The 16,662-nt window shown below is 34.9% G+C and overlaps 2 pseudogenes; both read left to right on the top strand.

Moving 5' to 3' along the window:
* Positions 1-1,627: 1,627 nt before the first annotated feature.
* On the top strand, positions 1,628-15,464 carry LOC126590328 (probable carboxylesterase 18; annotated as a pseudogene).
* Positions 8,401-14,439, top strand: LOC126591432 (uncharacterized; annotated as a pseudogene).
* Positions 15,465-16,662: the final 1,198 nt, after the last annotated feature.

Here is a 16,662-nt window from a genome sequence, read left to right as displayed (position 1 = left end):
TATTTGTAAGTTAGAAGTTTTAGGTTCGATTCTTGTCAAAGGTAAAGTTGAACCACATTATTATGATAAATCCATTGTAAGGCTTAGCTTACTCCTTCACCAATTTAGTTTAAATACTATTGATTGTTAAAAAAAATTAAAAAATTAAAAAATTAAAAAACCTCATTAAATACCACAACCACCTAAATGAAGGCTCCAAAGTCTTAAAAATTAAAAAATGACAATGCCCATACGTTTAATGCTGGAGCTCAGTAATTGACACTTGTGGGTCGCACATGATGGGGCTCGCAATCCACTTTGTGCCTAGCTCTTGGGTTAGATGAAGCAAGGTTCTTTATTTTTTATTTTTTTGGTAACTGGATGAAGCAAGGTTCTTTGGTTGCATTTTTTTTTTATAATGCTAGAGAGATCAAATTTGTAAATTAAAATATGTAAATTAATGATGTGATTGTTGATAATTGAATTATTACTCAAGTGTTGATTAAAATGTTCATTTTCTATTGATGACACATCATTTAATTTGCAAATTTGATTTAAAATTGTAGTCTTCTTGCCACTCAGTACTCAGTCTGGTGGTATTCCTCTTCACTTAGAAGTGAGAGGTCTTAGGTTCGAATCTCCTGGATAAGGATTTCGATATTAAATTAGGTTGTCCATTGTATAGCTTAACCGAACTCTCCATCTCCTAATGTAAAAATATCGATATACTAAAAATAAAATAAAAATTAGTCTTCTTAACATTTGCCTTCTGAAAAAACATTGTTTTTATTAATTTGAGGACTAGAAGTGGCATATAGCCCTTAGTTGAAGATGTTCTAAAAATAACAGTTTATTTTTATTTTTATTTTATATATAATGATATATTGAGGGTGGGAGCGAGCTTGCCGATTCTAAGATTCGAACTTAAATTCTTTCACTTACTAGTGTGAAAAAGAATATCACCAAATTGTAATATTAAGAAAACTAAAAATAGTTTTTTTTTTTTCGGTCCAAAAACCAGTAGTATTTTTTTTCTTGCATTTGGATCGTTATGAAAAGATGCAGAAAATGACATTATTCACAACGTGATGAATTGTTGAATACGGTACAAGTGAGGTTTTCATCGCAAGAGAGCTTCGATTACATCGACCAAAAACACCTAATATAATAAGACGGATTTGGATCCTCTCCTGAGCCCAAGGAGAGGATCCTCCTGACCAAGGACTGTGGGCCGTTGAATTTTTATCTAACGGTTACAAACAAGAGGGTCCCTTTAAAGTTATAATAATTATAACCGTTCGATTTGCTTCCAACGACCCACAGTTCTTCGTAGGATCCTCTCCTTGGGCTCAGGAGAGGATCCAAATCCCACCATGTTTGTTTCTACTATAGCTAATTAAATGTGATGTGCTTGACACATGAGAATCTTTCCCAAAATATTATTGTTCTTTTCAACTTAAAAATATTATAATCTGCTAATTAATTCTCAAATTTTGTAATTAAATGATATGAAAGTTGATCATTGAATTATTACTTGAGTGTTAATTAACGAAGTTATTTCTTATTAATGACAAATTATTTAGTTTACAAATTTAATCTGTTTGGCATTACCCTTTAAATTAATTAAGCTTAGAACCAACGGGAAAACATGCATGCATACACCGACGGAAAGAGCAAAATGGCCCAAAACACGCCCACATCGCCCAACCTTCAATGCAATGTCCGTCTCTTACTCTCCATCCTCACCATAATCATCAACGCCACTCGTTTCTCCAGCGGCACTGTCAACCGCCGTCTTATGAGCCTGTTCAACTTTAAAGCCTCGTCTTTAAACAAACCGAAGAACCCCGTCAAAACCTCCGACATAATGGTGGACCCTTCTTGCAATCTCTGGTTCAGCCTCTACATCCCTACCACCATCAATGCTGCCGCCAAACTCCCACTCGTTATCTACTTCCACAGTGGTGGATTGGTGTTCTTTTCTGCCAACTCGCAACCCTACAACGACCTCTGCAAACGCCTCGCCACCGAACTCCCCGCAGTAGTCACCTCAATCAACTATCTTTATGCGCCGAAGTATCGGTATCCCTCCCAATGCGAAGATGGCTTCGACGTCCTCAAATTCATTTTCACAACAAGAATTGATGACCTTGATCTTAACATCACCCCGATGTTTCCTCGCTGAAGACAGGGCTAGCGCCAACTTGGTGTAAGACTAAACCTATCAAAACATAAGTTAAGAGATTAAGCTCATGAATCACAAATTTATACAAGAATTGAAATCACAATTCAATAAATGCAATAACAAACTAACCAGTAGAAGCAGTAGAAGAAAAGACGAAGCAGACTTCTAAATAATGCACCTTCTTCTCTCTTGCAAAACCAAAAGTACTCAAACTAACAATAGGTCTCAGATCAATATTGAGCTTACATTTTGTGAGAGCAGTGGCTACACTAGTAGAAAAATATGTTTGCACGACGGAATCTTGAGCGACCGAGCAAATTTCGCCGCGCAAAGTATGCTTGCGCAACCGAAAACACAAAACGTCGCGCAAAGGACGTTTGCATGACGAATATTGCCGTCGCGCAAAACATCTTTGCGCGACGCAAGTGCACGCACGTCGCGCAAAATATATTTGCGCGACGCATATGCACCTATGTAGCGCAAAGTTCTTTTTTTTTTTTTTGGGTTCTTACATTGCCTTTTTCTTTTGTTGTGTAAATGTTTTAAATTGATAATCGAATTAGTTCATTGTATTTATAAGGGGTTAAAGAGTGTAGTTGTAAAAAAATCATCAAAATCAGAGTTAAAATAACCGTTAAATCGTGATTTTTTTGTTTATAGCTGTCGAAACGTTTTGTCCCGTTACTTGATCTCTGAATGTTTTTTTTTGTGATTTTTGGCGTATGCGATCTCGAAGCATATACAAACAAGTTTAACGGTTGGATCGTTCAAACTAGTTTCATACAATGCGTTTCCCATCAAAATCAATGGTATATGTATTTACTAAGTACATTTTCATTTATTTATTTTGTACTTATAAGCAAAAGGGCCCAAAAAAAAAAAAAAAAAAAAAACCTTTGCGCGACGTAGGTACAACTGTGTTGCGCAAAGACGTTTTGCACGACGCAGTGGTACCTATGTCGCGCAAAAGTTTTTTTTTTTTTTGTGGGTTCTTGCATTGCCTTTTTTTTTGTGGTATACACTTGTGTAAATGTTTTAAATTGATGATCGAATTGGTTCATTGTATTCTTATAGGGTTAAAGAGTGTAGCTATAAAAAATCATCAAAATCGGAGTTAAAATAACCGTTAAATAGTGATTTTTTGTTTATAACCTTCGAAAAGTTTTGTCCCGTCACTTGATCTCTGAATGTTTATTTTTTGCAATTTTTAGCGTATGCGATCTCGAAGCATTTACAAACAAGTTTGACGGTTTGATCATTGAAACTAGTTTTGTACAATGCATTTCCCATCAAAACGATAGATTCACTAACACTTGGAATTTATTAATACTTCATCAACTATAACATAAGATTTTGTGGTATCCACTTGTGTAAATATTTTAAATTGAGGATCGAATTAGTTCGTTGTATTCATCTAGGGTCAAGGAGTGTAGCTATAAAAAAAGCATCAAAATCAGAGTTAATATAACCGTTAAATCGTGATTTTTCTTTTATAGCCGTCAAAAAGGTTTGTCCCTTTACTTGATATCTGAATGTTTGTTTTTTGAGATTTTTGGCGTATGCGATCTCGAAGCATATACAAACAAGTTTAATAGTTGGATGCGTTTCCCATCAAAATCAATGGTATATGTATTTACTACGTACATTTTCATTTATTTATTTTGTACTTATAAGCAAAAGGGCCCAAAAAAAAAAAAAAGACTTTGCGCAACGTAGGTACAACTGCGTTGCGCAATGACGTTTTGCGCAACGCATCGGTACCTACATCGCGCAAAGGCTTTTTTTTTTTTTTTTGGGTTCTTGCATTGCCTTTTTTTTGTGGTATACACTTGTGTAAATGTTTTAAATTGATGATCAAATTGGTTCGTTGTATTCATATAGGGTTAAGAGTGTAGCTATAAAAAATCATCAAAATCAGAGTTAAAATAACCATTAAATCGTGATTTTTTGTTTATAACTATCAAAAAGTTTTGTCCCTTTACTTGATCTCTGAATGTTTTTTTTTTTTGCGATTTTTGGCGTATGCGATCTCGAAGCATATACAAACAAGTTTGACGGTTTGATCGTTCAAACTAGTTTCTTACAATGCGTTTCCCATCAAAATCAATGGTATATGTATTTACTAAGTACATTTTCATTTATTTATTTTGTACTTATAAGCAAAAGGGCCCAAAAAAAAAAGCCTTTGCGCGACGCAATGGTACCTAGGTCACGCAAAGGCTTTTTTTTTTTTTTTTTTTTTTTAGTTCTTGCATTGCCTTTTTTTTGTGGTATATACTTGTGTAAATATTTTAAATTGATGATCGAATTGGTTCATTGTATTCTTATAGGGTTAAAGAGTGTAGCTGTAAAAAATCATCCAAATCGGAGTTAAAATAACCGTTAAATCGTGATTTTTTGTTTATCACCATCGAAAAGTTTTGTCCCATTACTTGATCTCTGAATGTTTATTTTTTGTAATTTTTGATGTATGCGATCTCGAAGCATTTACAAACAAGTTTGACGGTTGGATTGTTGAAACTAGTTTCATACAATGCATTTCCCATCAAAACGATAGATTCACTAACACTTGGAATTTATTAATACTTTCATCAACTATAACATAAGATTTTATGGTATCCACTTGTGTAAATATTTTAAATTAAGGATCGAATTAGTTCGTTGTATTCATATAGGGTCAAGGAGTGTAGCTATAAAAAATCATCAAAATTGGAGTTAATATAACCGTTAAATCGTGATTTTTCTTTTATAGCCGTAAAAAAGGTTACTTGATCTCTGAATGTTTGTTTTTTGTGATTTTTGGCGGATGCAATCTCGAAGCATATACAAACAAGTTTAACGGTTGAATCGTTCAAATTAGTTTCATACAATGGGTTTCCCATCAAAATCAATGGTATATGTATTTACTAAGTACATTTTCATTTATTTATTTTGTACTTATAAGCAAAAGGGCCCAAAATATCATTTATTTGGCGTCGTGCAAAACATCTTGATCTTTGAATGTTTGCTTTTTGAGATTTTCGGCCTATGCGATATCGAAGTATATACAAACAAATTTGACGGTTGGATCGTTCAAGCTAGTTTCATACAATGCGTTTCCCATCAAAATCAATGGTATATGTATTTACTAAGTACATTTTCATTTATTTATTTTGTACTTATAAGCAAAAGGGCCCAAAAAAAAAAAAAGACTTTGCGCAAAGGCTTTTTTTTTTCTTTTTTTTTTTGGGTTCTTGCATTGCCTTTTTTTTGTGGTATACACTTGTGTAAATGTTTTAAATTGATGATCGAATTGGTTCATTGTATTCATATAGGGTTAAGAGTGTAGCTGTAAAAAATCATCAAAATCAGAGTTAAAATAATCGTTAAATCGTGATTTTTTGTTTATAACCGTCGAAAAGTTTTGTCCTGTTACTTGATCTCTGAATGTTTTTTTTTTGCGATTTTTGGCGTATGCGATCTCGAAGCATATACAAACAAGTCTGACGGTTGGATCGTTCAAACTAGTTTCATACAATGCGTTTCCCATCAAAATCAATGGTATATGTATTTACTAAGTACATTTTCATTTATTTATTTTGTACTTATAAGCAAAAGGGCCCAAAAAAAATAACAAAAAAAAAAGCCTTTGTGTGACGTACGTACAACTACGTCGTGCAAAGACGTTTTGCGCGACGCAGTGGTACCTAGGTAGCGCAAAGGCTTTTTTTTTTTTTTGTGGGTTCTTACATTGCCTTTTTTTTGTGGTATACACTTGTGTAAATGTTTTAAATTGATGATCGAATTGGTTCATTGTATTCTTATAGGGTTAAAGAGTGTAGCTGTAAAAAATCATCAAAATCGGAGTTAAAATAACCGTTAAATCGTGATTTTTTGTTTATCACCGTCGAAAACTTTTGTCCCATTACTTTATCTCTGAATGTTTATTTTTTGCGATTTTTGGCGTATGCGATCTCAAAGCATTTACAAACAAGTTTGACGGTTAGATCGTTGAAACTAGTTTCATACAATGCATTTCCCATCAAAACGATAGATTCACTAACACTTGGAATTTATTAATACTTTCATCAACTATAACATAAGATTTTGTGGTATCCACTTGTGTAAATATTTTAAATTAAGGATCGAATTAGTTCATTGTATTCATATAGGGTCAAGGAGTGTAGCTATAAAAAAGTCATCAAAATTGAAGTTAATATAACCGTTAAATCGTGATTTTTCTTTTATAGCTGTTAAAAAGGTTACTTGATCTCTGAATGTTTGTTTTTTGAGATTTTTGGCATATGCGATCTCGAAGTATATACAAACAAGTTTGACAGTTGGATCGTTGAAACTAGTTTCATACAATGTGTATCCCATCAAAACATTAGATTGACTAACACTCGGAGTTTATTTATACTTTCATTAAGTATAACATAGGATTTTGTGGTATCCACTTGTGTAAATGTTTTAAATTGACGATCGAATTGATTGATTATATTCATATAGGGTTAAAGAGCGTAACTGTAAAAAATCATCAAAATTAAAATAACCGTTAAATCGTGATTGTTTTGTTTATAACCGTCGAAAAGTTTTGTCCCGTTACTTGATCTCTGAATGTTTGTTTTTTTGTGATTTTTGGCGTATACGATCTTGAAGCATTTACAAACAAGTGTGACGGTTGGATCGTTGAAATTAGTTTAGTACAATGCGTTCAAAACAATATATTCACTAACACTTGGAATTTATTAATACTTTCATCAACTATAACATAAGATTTTGTGGTATCCACTTGTGTAAATATTTTAAATTGAGGATCGAATCAGTTCGTTGTATTCATATAGGGTCAAGGAGGATAGTTGTAAAAAATCATCAAAATCGAAGTTAATATAACTTTTAAATCGTTATTTTTGTTTATAACCGTCGAAAAGTTTTGTCCCGTTACTTGATCTCTAAATGTTTGTTTTTTGCGATTTTTGGTGTATGCGATTTTGAAGCATTTACAAATAAGTTTGACGGTTGGATAGTTGAAACTAGCTTCGTACAATGTGTATGCCATCAAAACATTAGATTGATTAACACTTGGAGTTTATTTATACTTTCATTAAGTATAACATAAGATTTTGTGGTATTCACTTGTATAAATGTTTTAAATTGACGATCGAATTGATTTATTGTATTCATATGAGGTTAAAGAGCGTAACTGTAAAAAATCAATAAAATTAAAGTTAAAATAACCGTTAAATCGTGATTTTTCGTCTATAGTCGTTGAAAAGGTTTGTCCCGTTACTTGATCTCTGAATGTTTGTTTTTTGAGATTTTTGGCGTATGCAATCTCGAATCATATACAAATAAGTTTGACGGTTGGATCGTTGAAATTAGTTTCGTACAATGTGTATGCCACCAAAACATTAGATTGATTAACACTTTGAGTTTATTTATACTTTCATTAAGTATAACATAAGATTTTGTGGTATCCACTTGTGTAAATGTTTTGAATTGACGATCGAATTTGTTTATTGTATTCATATAGGAACAAGGAGTGTAGCTATAAAAAATTATCAATATCGGAGTTAAAATAACCGTTAAATCGTGATTTTTCGTTTATAGCCATCGAAAATGTTTGCCTCGTTACTTCATATCTGAATGTTTGTTTTTTACGATTTTTGGCGTATGCGATCTCGAAGCATATACAAATAAGTTTGACAGTTGGATTGTTGAAATTAGTTTTGTAGAATGCGTACCCCATCAAAACAATAGATTTACTAACACTTAAGAGTTTATTTATACTTTCATTAAGCATAACATAAGATTTTGTGGTATTCACTAGTGTAAATATTTTAAATTGACGACTGAGTTCATTCATTGTATTCACATAGGGTTAAGGAGTGTAAATGTAAAAAATCATCAAATTCGGAGTTAAAATAATTATTAAATCGTGATTTTTTGTTTATAATCGTCGAAATGTTTTGTCCCGTTACTTGAGCTCTAAATGTATGTTTTTTTTGCGATTTTTAGTGTATGCAATCTTGAAGCATATACAAATAAGTTTGATAGTTGGATCGTTGAAATTAATTTTGTAGAATTTTATAATAATTTAAAAAAAAAAAAATATATATATATATATAACTTGCGCGACGCTTAAATGGGATTGTTGCGCAAAATCACTTTGCGCGATGACATAAGGTATACATGCGCGCAATGTGTTAAAAATTTGGCGGTAATTTTGTAAAAATTAGGCGCTTTTTTTTTATTTTCCCAAATTTGGTCTCACTCAATCTCTCACATCTCGTGTAGTAGCCTGAGCTCTGAGCCTTGAGCCTCATCTCTCTCTCGGTCTTCAATCACTCTCTCAAACTCTCTGTCTCTCATTCCCAACACCATCTCTCCATTTCTCTCTATTTTTGCCTTCATCCAAAAAAATTTCATACACCTCCATCTCGGCCAAGCTCTCGCCGCCGTCAATTTCAATGTCCTCTTCAGGTTCGCACATTCAATCTCATTATTTGTATATTTAATTTAATGATTGTGTAATTAATTGTGAAGGGAAAAATATGAGTTTAACACATGGGATTTCTAAATGACTAGCATGCATATACAATTCAAAATTTATATACATGAGCAACGGAAGCAATTTATCAAATAACATCAAAGCTATAGTCATGCAAATCCCCTTCAAGGTTCATAGGTTTATATATATTGCATCTAAAACATTCAAGTAAAGAACTAAGTGAAAGTTTAGATCTATACCTCTTGATCTTGATTTTAGACCAAGGATGGACCACCTCCAAGTCCTTTGCTCCTTGAAGTCCTTGAGCCTAGCCTCCCTCCTTGCCTCCTCCACTTTGTTAGTAAGAGTGGTCCAAGGTTCTCCTTTAGTCTCCAAAGGAGAAGACCTCTAAATATCCACACCCACTAGTGTAGTGAGATGGATGGAGGAATACCAAAAGGGTGAAAGATTGTTAGCTAAATCACCCTCAAGGTGGCCGGCCTTTTGTGGTTTATAGAAAGATATTTCTTTTGCCTCTTTGTTGTTTTAAAACACACAAAAAAACCCTAAGGATTAAATCTCTATAAAGTTCCTTATATAGACAAAAAGAAACCTAGTCAACAACTTGACTAAATATCTCTCCCTCTCCACTTGCAAGGGCCGGCCCCTTTGTGTTGGTTTGGGCTTTGAGCTTTTATATATTTCTAGTCATTCAATGCTTGAATAAAAGCCCAATGGGCCCAATTAAACTCGAACGTTTCTTTAAGCCCAAAACGATCTTTTATCGCTTTTATGATTTCTTTAGACTTTCTAAATTAATCACAACACTTAATTAATCCAATTAATTATTTCCATCATCCATTAATTACTCACTACAAGAGTGTATCGGTGTACAATCATTTTAGGTTCTAATTAGCAAGGCAGTGAGGTGATTGACATCAATCCAATTGATTATATTTAATCCAATCACTTAGTGAATTAAAACTTCATTTTAATTCACCTTTCTTCTTTGATGACTACATTTAATCATCTAGAAGAACTCACAAGTTATGAGTGACATCTAACCATATGTCATAGCTACCCAAGCTAATGTAGAAGTTGTTCGGAGAACCTATTCAGTTGGAATTACAATGTAATTCGATCATTCTCTAAAACAATACTCTCAATCACATTATTAGGGTATGGATATATTATGTCAACCCCCTAATGTGATTATTCCTTCTTATATGATTCTATTGAGTCGTATAGGAACGCTTTCCTTTATTACGCTTGATACTTCGGCCGAAGATTCCCGAATCATATCTTAGAGTATTCTTCCTCTCTTACCGAGGATTAGAGATTCCTTGTTGCGCATTCACTTGCCTTAATGACTAAGTGGCTTAACCCCAATTATGCTGTGGATATCCACGAATGGGGTGACTTTGACATAATCAAAGATTAAGTACTTAGCCACAAGACAACGACGATGCCTCAGGTCAAATGACTACTTACATTATTCCAACCATTAGAGTTACTTGCTTGACATGTGAGTAGACCTCCATGCAAGTACTCTCGTTCGATTGTGTTCAGTGAACTCATTCCCTTAATGAGCACCAACATACTTGTCTTAGTGTCACTACACAAATGGGATGAGACTTTCCATTCTTCCATTTGAAGCGGACACAGTATGTACCGGTCTAAGCATTGTCAGTGTCCCTCCGACAATCCAATGACCATGAACCTTTTTGGACATAATGGTTATGTGAAGAATGTCTCTGTAGTCTAACATCATTAGATTACTTCTTCAATCGATCCATTGTCCATGGATTCATTAATAAGGACATATATCGTTTATTGAGATAGTCCTAATTAGTATCTTTGTCATTTGATGTATAAGAGTCATCCATACATCGATTCATTTGTCCTGAAAGGTTTCTTCCAAAGATTGACTTTCAGGGCATATTTCCAACAAATTGTGCTGTAGAGAGAAGAAATCAGATCCATGGTTGAAAAGGATGGATCTGCAAAGGGAATTGTTTTCAGCCAGTTCACATCGTTCTTGGATATTTCAAGGTCCGACCCGAACCCCAAATTCTGTTTCTGCATGTTTTTAGATTTCTAGGGTTTTATATTTGTGTATGCGAAATGGGATTTTTTTTTTTGCAGGCATATTTGCGTCGTTAGCGGCGCTGATGTTCAATTGCATAAAAAAGGTGGACAAGAATGCGTGTGGAGGTGAGCAATTGAATGCACAACTCAGATATTGATTACTCATATAACTGCATAAGAAATTAAAAACCTACCCAGTTGGTAAGCCATTTGATTCTCATGTTTGATTTTTTGGTTTATCTCTCTATCTTTCAAAGTTTTCTCGGTATATATGTTCTCGATTCCAAAGAAAGAGAGTCTGTGTGTAAAGAGAGAAGGCAAAGAGGGTTTGACATTTGGGCGGCGACGATTGAGTTGCTGCTGCTACTGCTACTGCTGCTGCTCAAAAATGGATTGCAACAACGACAAGTACATATAAATACCCCTTCTCCTTCTTTCTATCATTCTTTCGGATGTGGGTTTTTTGCTTTCTGATTTACCTGGTGGTTCATTGTTTTGTACTTTTAGCATAATTTTTTGTACTGTATGGCTTAAAGCAAAATGCCCAAATGTGGATTATTATATTCTGCTAATTTAGCTTAATATTTTATGTAGTTGAGTTGCTGCTTGAGTATCAATAAAGTAAGAAAATAGTGGTGCTATAGCGGAAGAAGAGGGAAGAGAAACAGTTGAGTCATCCTGTTTCTGTTTTAGGTAACATAGTTTCGTCACTTTTCATTTTTCCTTATCTCCATGATCTCTTACCTTTGAGATTAATCAGTTTTGGATTATCTTACTTCCATTTCAAAATGGCAGTTACTAAACACAATAGGTTTCACTTTATGGTTAAGAAGTTCAATCTGATTAAGTTAAAAAACCTTGTGGGTTTAAGAACTTTGTTGCATTCATGCTTATAAGAATAGCACATGGTTTTTCTTTTTTATATGAAGTTTATGAAAAGAGGATTGTGGCTGAAGCTGGATGCTTTACAGTATCGTAAGAAGTGTCTGATGATAGTCATGTCAAATAGTCAAATATGTATTCATGAATTCCATTGGTGATGTATGAACTAGGCATACCACCAAATGTTACTATTCTGTTCAATATGTATGTAGCGGTTCCAATTTATTGCGTTTGTAACCCATTTCTCATTTCAGTTGAATATATAATCTTGATTTATGCTTGTATGCATTTGATCAATTATTCTATATCATTTAGAATTAACACAGTTTGTCAAATGGTGCACAGGGACTGGGAGAAACTTTTGGGAGAGTGACAATTGAAGCCATGGCATTCAGTCTTCCGGTATGACATTTTATTCCTCATCCCACTTGGATGATAGTTGATAGGATTTTTACTACTCATGTGAACGGGCTTAAATCTCCTATTTTACTTGCAAGAATCACAAGGTTATTGTAGTATAAACGGATCTCGCAAGGTCGTCTCCGCAGGGATTATTAAATAATTCGAACTAATCAGATTCCATTTAATTATTGTAAAGTAGAAATTGAAGTGATTGATTTTATAACCTAATTAAAATAAAAACGAAATTAATGAATTAAAATAAACAATCTGCAATATTAGAGCTAGAGAGAAAAGAAAATAGTTTTGGGAGAATAAAATTAAGAAAACACTAGGGTTCCACCATCACCTAGCAATCCTATGAATTTTTACCAATTACTTATAATCTACACATGCCACTTTGAAGGTTAGATTTTCCTAATTCATATTCTACTTGGAACCTCCAACATAGAACGTATATCTAACATGCAACCCGTCCGGACGTTCGGATCAAATCTAAACATGAAAAACTCATTATGCTTTATGAAAATCATTTGAAAAACCATGCAATCCTTAAGACGTGATATTCATCATAAGAGAAATTACAATTATTAATCACAAGAAGCCAGCGTCAATTTCAGGGAACCTTCCGACCAAAATTGCATCAAATTACTTTTCTAAAGATCCTAATGGTGATCAGGCATTACGACAATTAGATAGTTTTTATCCCGGTGATTAACAATTCAAAGTACGCATGCAATTAATCATAAGCAATTAAATAAAAATCACATATTCATGCTAAGGCTCAAGGCTTCGCCCTAGCAAAAGAAATTAGTTCCGCATATTCATAATTGAAATCATAGAAAATATATTCAAGAAAAGGATTGAAAGCACCTTCAAGTAAAAACTCTTCAAAACCCTAACAATTCTCTATCTCCAAAATTGCATAAAAGAAAACGTCTCTAAAAAAACTGTAGACGGCCAAGCAATATATCTGCCAAGCCTCTCCCCAAGCCCTAGGAAACATAACCCTAAATTAAATGATAAAATTCGTCTAAAATCTGAACAGCCACGTTTTGACCCATAAGCTGCTCCAAAACTAGCCCAATATAGCTGGATTTAATGTTTGGGATATTCTGAACACTTTTCCAGAAGGCCACGAACCCATCCGAGGTCATCTTGGGGTCCAAAAACGCAATTTAAGCCCAAAAAAGTCATTTTCCAGCATTGCGCACTGCTTTTTTATTTCATCGTCAGAAAATAACCGCTTAGTGGAAAAATCCCAATTTTTGATACGATCAAGCTAAGTGACTCACGAACGTCCTCCAACTGGAATTACTCCAAAATTCGTCCATTTAATCCTGTTTTGCTCCAGAGGAAGTCAAAAGTCCTGTATTGAAAATACAATTCAAAGTATCAAAAATCTTCTAATATATTAACCAAAATATACTAAGATTAGGGTAAAATATATAATATAAGATCTACTCATCAATAGTTTTTTTTATACTGCAGCTAACATTTAGTCTCCCTAATCGAACCTCAAATATGCAAAGGCATGCTACTATATGACTGCTTTATGGCATAATCTTTCTTTTTCGGCTAGGGATAGTATCGCCGTTCTTTTTTGCATCGTGAAAACAAAATGGTGTTTTGTAGCGTTGTATGCCTTGTTCCGGTTTCTCCTCGAAAACAACAGAAACAGTTATAAAAGATAAAGCCTCTTTTGAAGCAAAATGGCATTACTAATACTGATCTCGATCGTTTGATTAAATATAATTCTTATGTATTTGCTTTGATCAGGTGCTTAGAACCGAAGCCGGAGGCACAAAAGAGATTGTTGAACACAATGTAACATGTCTGCTTCATCCTGTGGGGCATGACGGAACTCGTGGCCTCGCCGAGAATCTCCGGTTTTTGCTTAAAATGTGTGCAATCAAAGCATTCCATCTAACCATAGATGTTGAAGAGCTATAGCTGTTTACTTTCCCTAGGCACTAAATTCTAAATGTTGTTCTCTCTTTTAGTTTTATTATTATTTTTATATTCATGTTATTTCTTTTTTGTTTGCACAGCAGAGGTCGATGCATTGAAGAACCATAGATGTTGAAGAACCATGGATGTCGAACACAACAGAGGTCGATGCATTGAAGGCGGAAGTGACGCACCTGAGGGTCGAGGGCGAGCAAATGAAGGCGCAGCTGAGGGCCCAGGGTGAGGAGATGAAGACATGTGTCGGGAGGGTGCAAGAACTTGTACAAGCTATACAGATGTCCGGCCTCCAAATCTCGCTACCAGCACCTCATCTTGCTTCACCTTCGACCTTAGAGCCATCTCGCCTTGCCAATACCCAATAGCCTGATGTATTAAACCTAGTTCACTTGTAGTTTTTCTTTTTTGTTTGGACATCTTGTATGTACATTTTCATATATTTTATAATTAAATACTTTTTCTTGGTTAATTAATTATTCTTTAGAATTTAATTACAATATTTATCAAAAATTAAAAAAAAAATCACTAAAACAAAAAAAATTATTTTTCACTAAATAATAAAAAAGGGTTTGCGCGACGCACGTCCTAGGATGTGCGTCACGCAAAGTATCTTTGCACAACGTACGACGTGCATCGCGCAAAGTGACTTTGCACGACATAGGTCGTGTGTTGCACAAAGTGTCTTTGCGCGACGCATGTTATTTCTTCGTCGCGCAAACCCTAGTGTCACGAGCTTGGCGCGACGGTTAGCGTGCGACGAATGTTGCGTCGCGCAAACCCTTGCGCAACGATTTTTGACTTTGCACGACGAATGTACGTACGTCGCGCAAAGTGTTTTTTTTACTAGTAATAGATCAATCCTAATTTATTCTCCTATTAGAATCACCATAGGATACCAACTATGAATTCAAATCTTATTTTAATTACAATCCTACAAGAATTAGGATAGTTTTAAGTTTTCTAGCAATGCTTTTCTATGTCAATTGAAACACTACAACCGGCTATAATATTCATTTTCATACTCATATTCTAACATCTGGCCCACCATGTGCCAATCAAGGCGAGTAACCATGAGTTTTGCCAGATGAGGGTGATAAGACAAATAGTGATACAACCATCTTTGGGCAGGAAAGAAAAGACCGAACTGGAAACATGGCTTCCAAAAAAGGGCTTGGCGATTACTTTGGAGCAAACTAACTGGTATTGGAAGGCGTTTTTGCCGAAGGGTCGGATAGGGACCACGCGGTGGCAAACGTGTTCGGACCAGAATCACACTGTGTCTTGGGGGTGAGGTTTCCAACAACGATTGTTTTCGTGGGAAGTTTTGATCCGTTACAAGACTGGCAAAAGATATGCTACCAGGGGTTGCAGAAGAATAGGATACAAGCTTACTTGATCGAGTACCTGAATTCATTTCAGGCATTTTATGCGTTTCCTGAGCTAATACTACTAGAAAAAAACAGCTTGTGCGACGAGATTTTGTGCTACGAATGATATTTCGTCGCACAAGAGGTACTGGCGTGATGGAAACAATATTGTCTTTGCGCAAAAAAGATAGGAAAGGAAAAAAAAAATATTTGTGCGACGAAAACCTTGTCAAGCAAGAATACTACATGCAACTAATAATAGTTGTCGTCAGTGGCGGATGCAGGAAATAATGCTTGTGGGGTCATAGCGCGCGCAGCGCGAAAATTTTTTTTAGCCTCGTTTGGTACTTCGGACTGTACTGACTATTTCAGTCGGATAAGATAAATAGTCGTCGGATAGTACTAACTCCATTAGTCGGGCGTTTGGTGCAGTGTCGAATTAATCTGTGCATGGAACAATAATAAATTTTTTTAATAATTTTTAACAAAATAATTGGTGTTAAAATGAAAAAACTCACAATATAAACAAATCATCAATATAATCAAAATAAATATGAATTGAATTTCAATTAAATTAAATATATTCTACATATACAAAATATTCAAAATAAATACTCACAATATAAACAAACCATCAACATAATCAAAATAATGGATTTCAATTAAATTAAATATATCATACATAGGGTTTAGAACTTACTTGGATTGTGAAATTTCACAATAACAATGAGCAAATACAAAGAGCAAAGCTGGGAGGAGATGGAGTTGAGGGTTTGGAGGGGGGGATTGAGTTTGGAACTTAGGGTTGGGGGAGGAGAAAACAAAAGAAATTTGGGGGTTTTGGATTCGGGTTAGGCTCTGTCTCTGTGCAAAATAAGGCTGAAAGGACACGCTTGGTATTTATTTTTTTGTTCAGACCTGCCCAGGACACGCTGGGCATTTTTTTTTTGTTTAAACCTGGCCCAAAACGACGTCGTTTTGGCCAGGTCATTTAAAAAAATTTCCTGGGCCAAAACGACGTCGTTTTGCCCAGGTTTTTTTAAAAATCAAACTGGCGCCACAGCGCCTTCGTCTTCTTCGTCCTCTTCGTCCAACCTGCCCAGAAAACCAACGGGGTCGCACCAGGGGTCGTCCCACCATCTCCAAGGGGTCTCTAAGGTTGCTTCCATGGCTTCCAAGGGGTCGTGCGACCCCAATGACCCCACTGTGGATCCGCCACTGGTTGTCGTCGAGCAAAGTCATCAAGAAAATGTGAGGTAATTTATTTTGACGCGAAAACCTTGCGCGACGAAAAAGGGGACCTTGCACGACAAAGGTTTCGTCGC

The sequence above is a fragment of the Malus sylvestris genome, chromosome 11 (assembly GCF_916048215.2).
Source record: "Malus sylvestris chromosome 11, drMalSylv7.2, whole genome shotgun sequence".
In the NCBI taxonomy this organism is placed as follows: domain Eukaryota; kingdom Viridiplantae; phylum Streptophyta; class Magnoliopsida; order Rosales; family Rosaceae; genus Malus; species Malus sylvestris.
The sequence above is the reverse complement of the archived record's forward strand: the minus strand, read 5'-3'. Positions and strand labels throughout refer to the sequence as shown.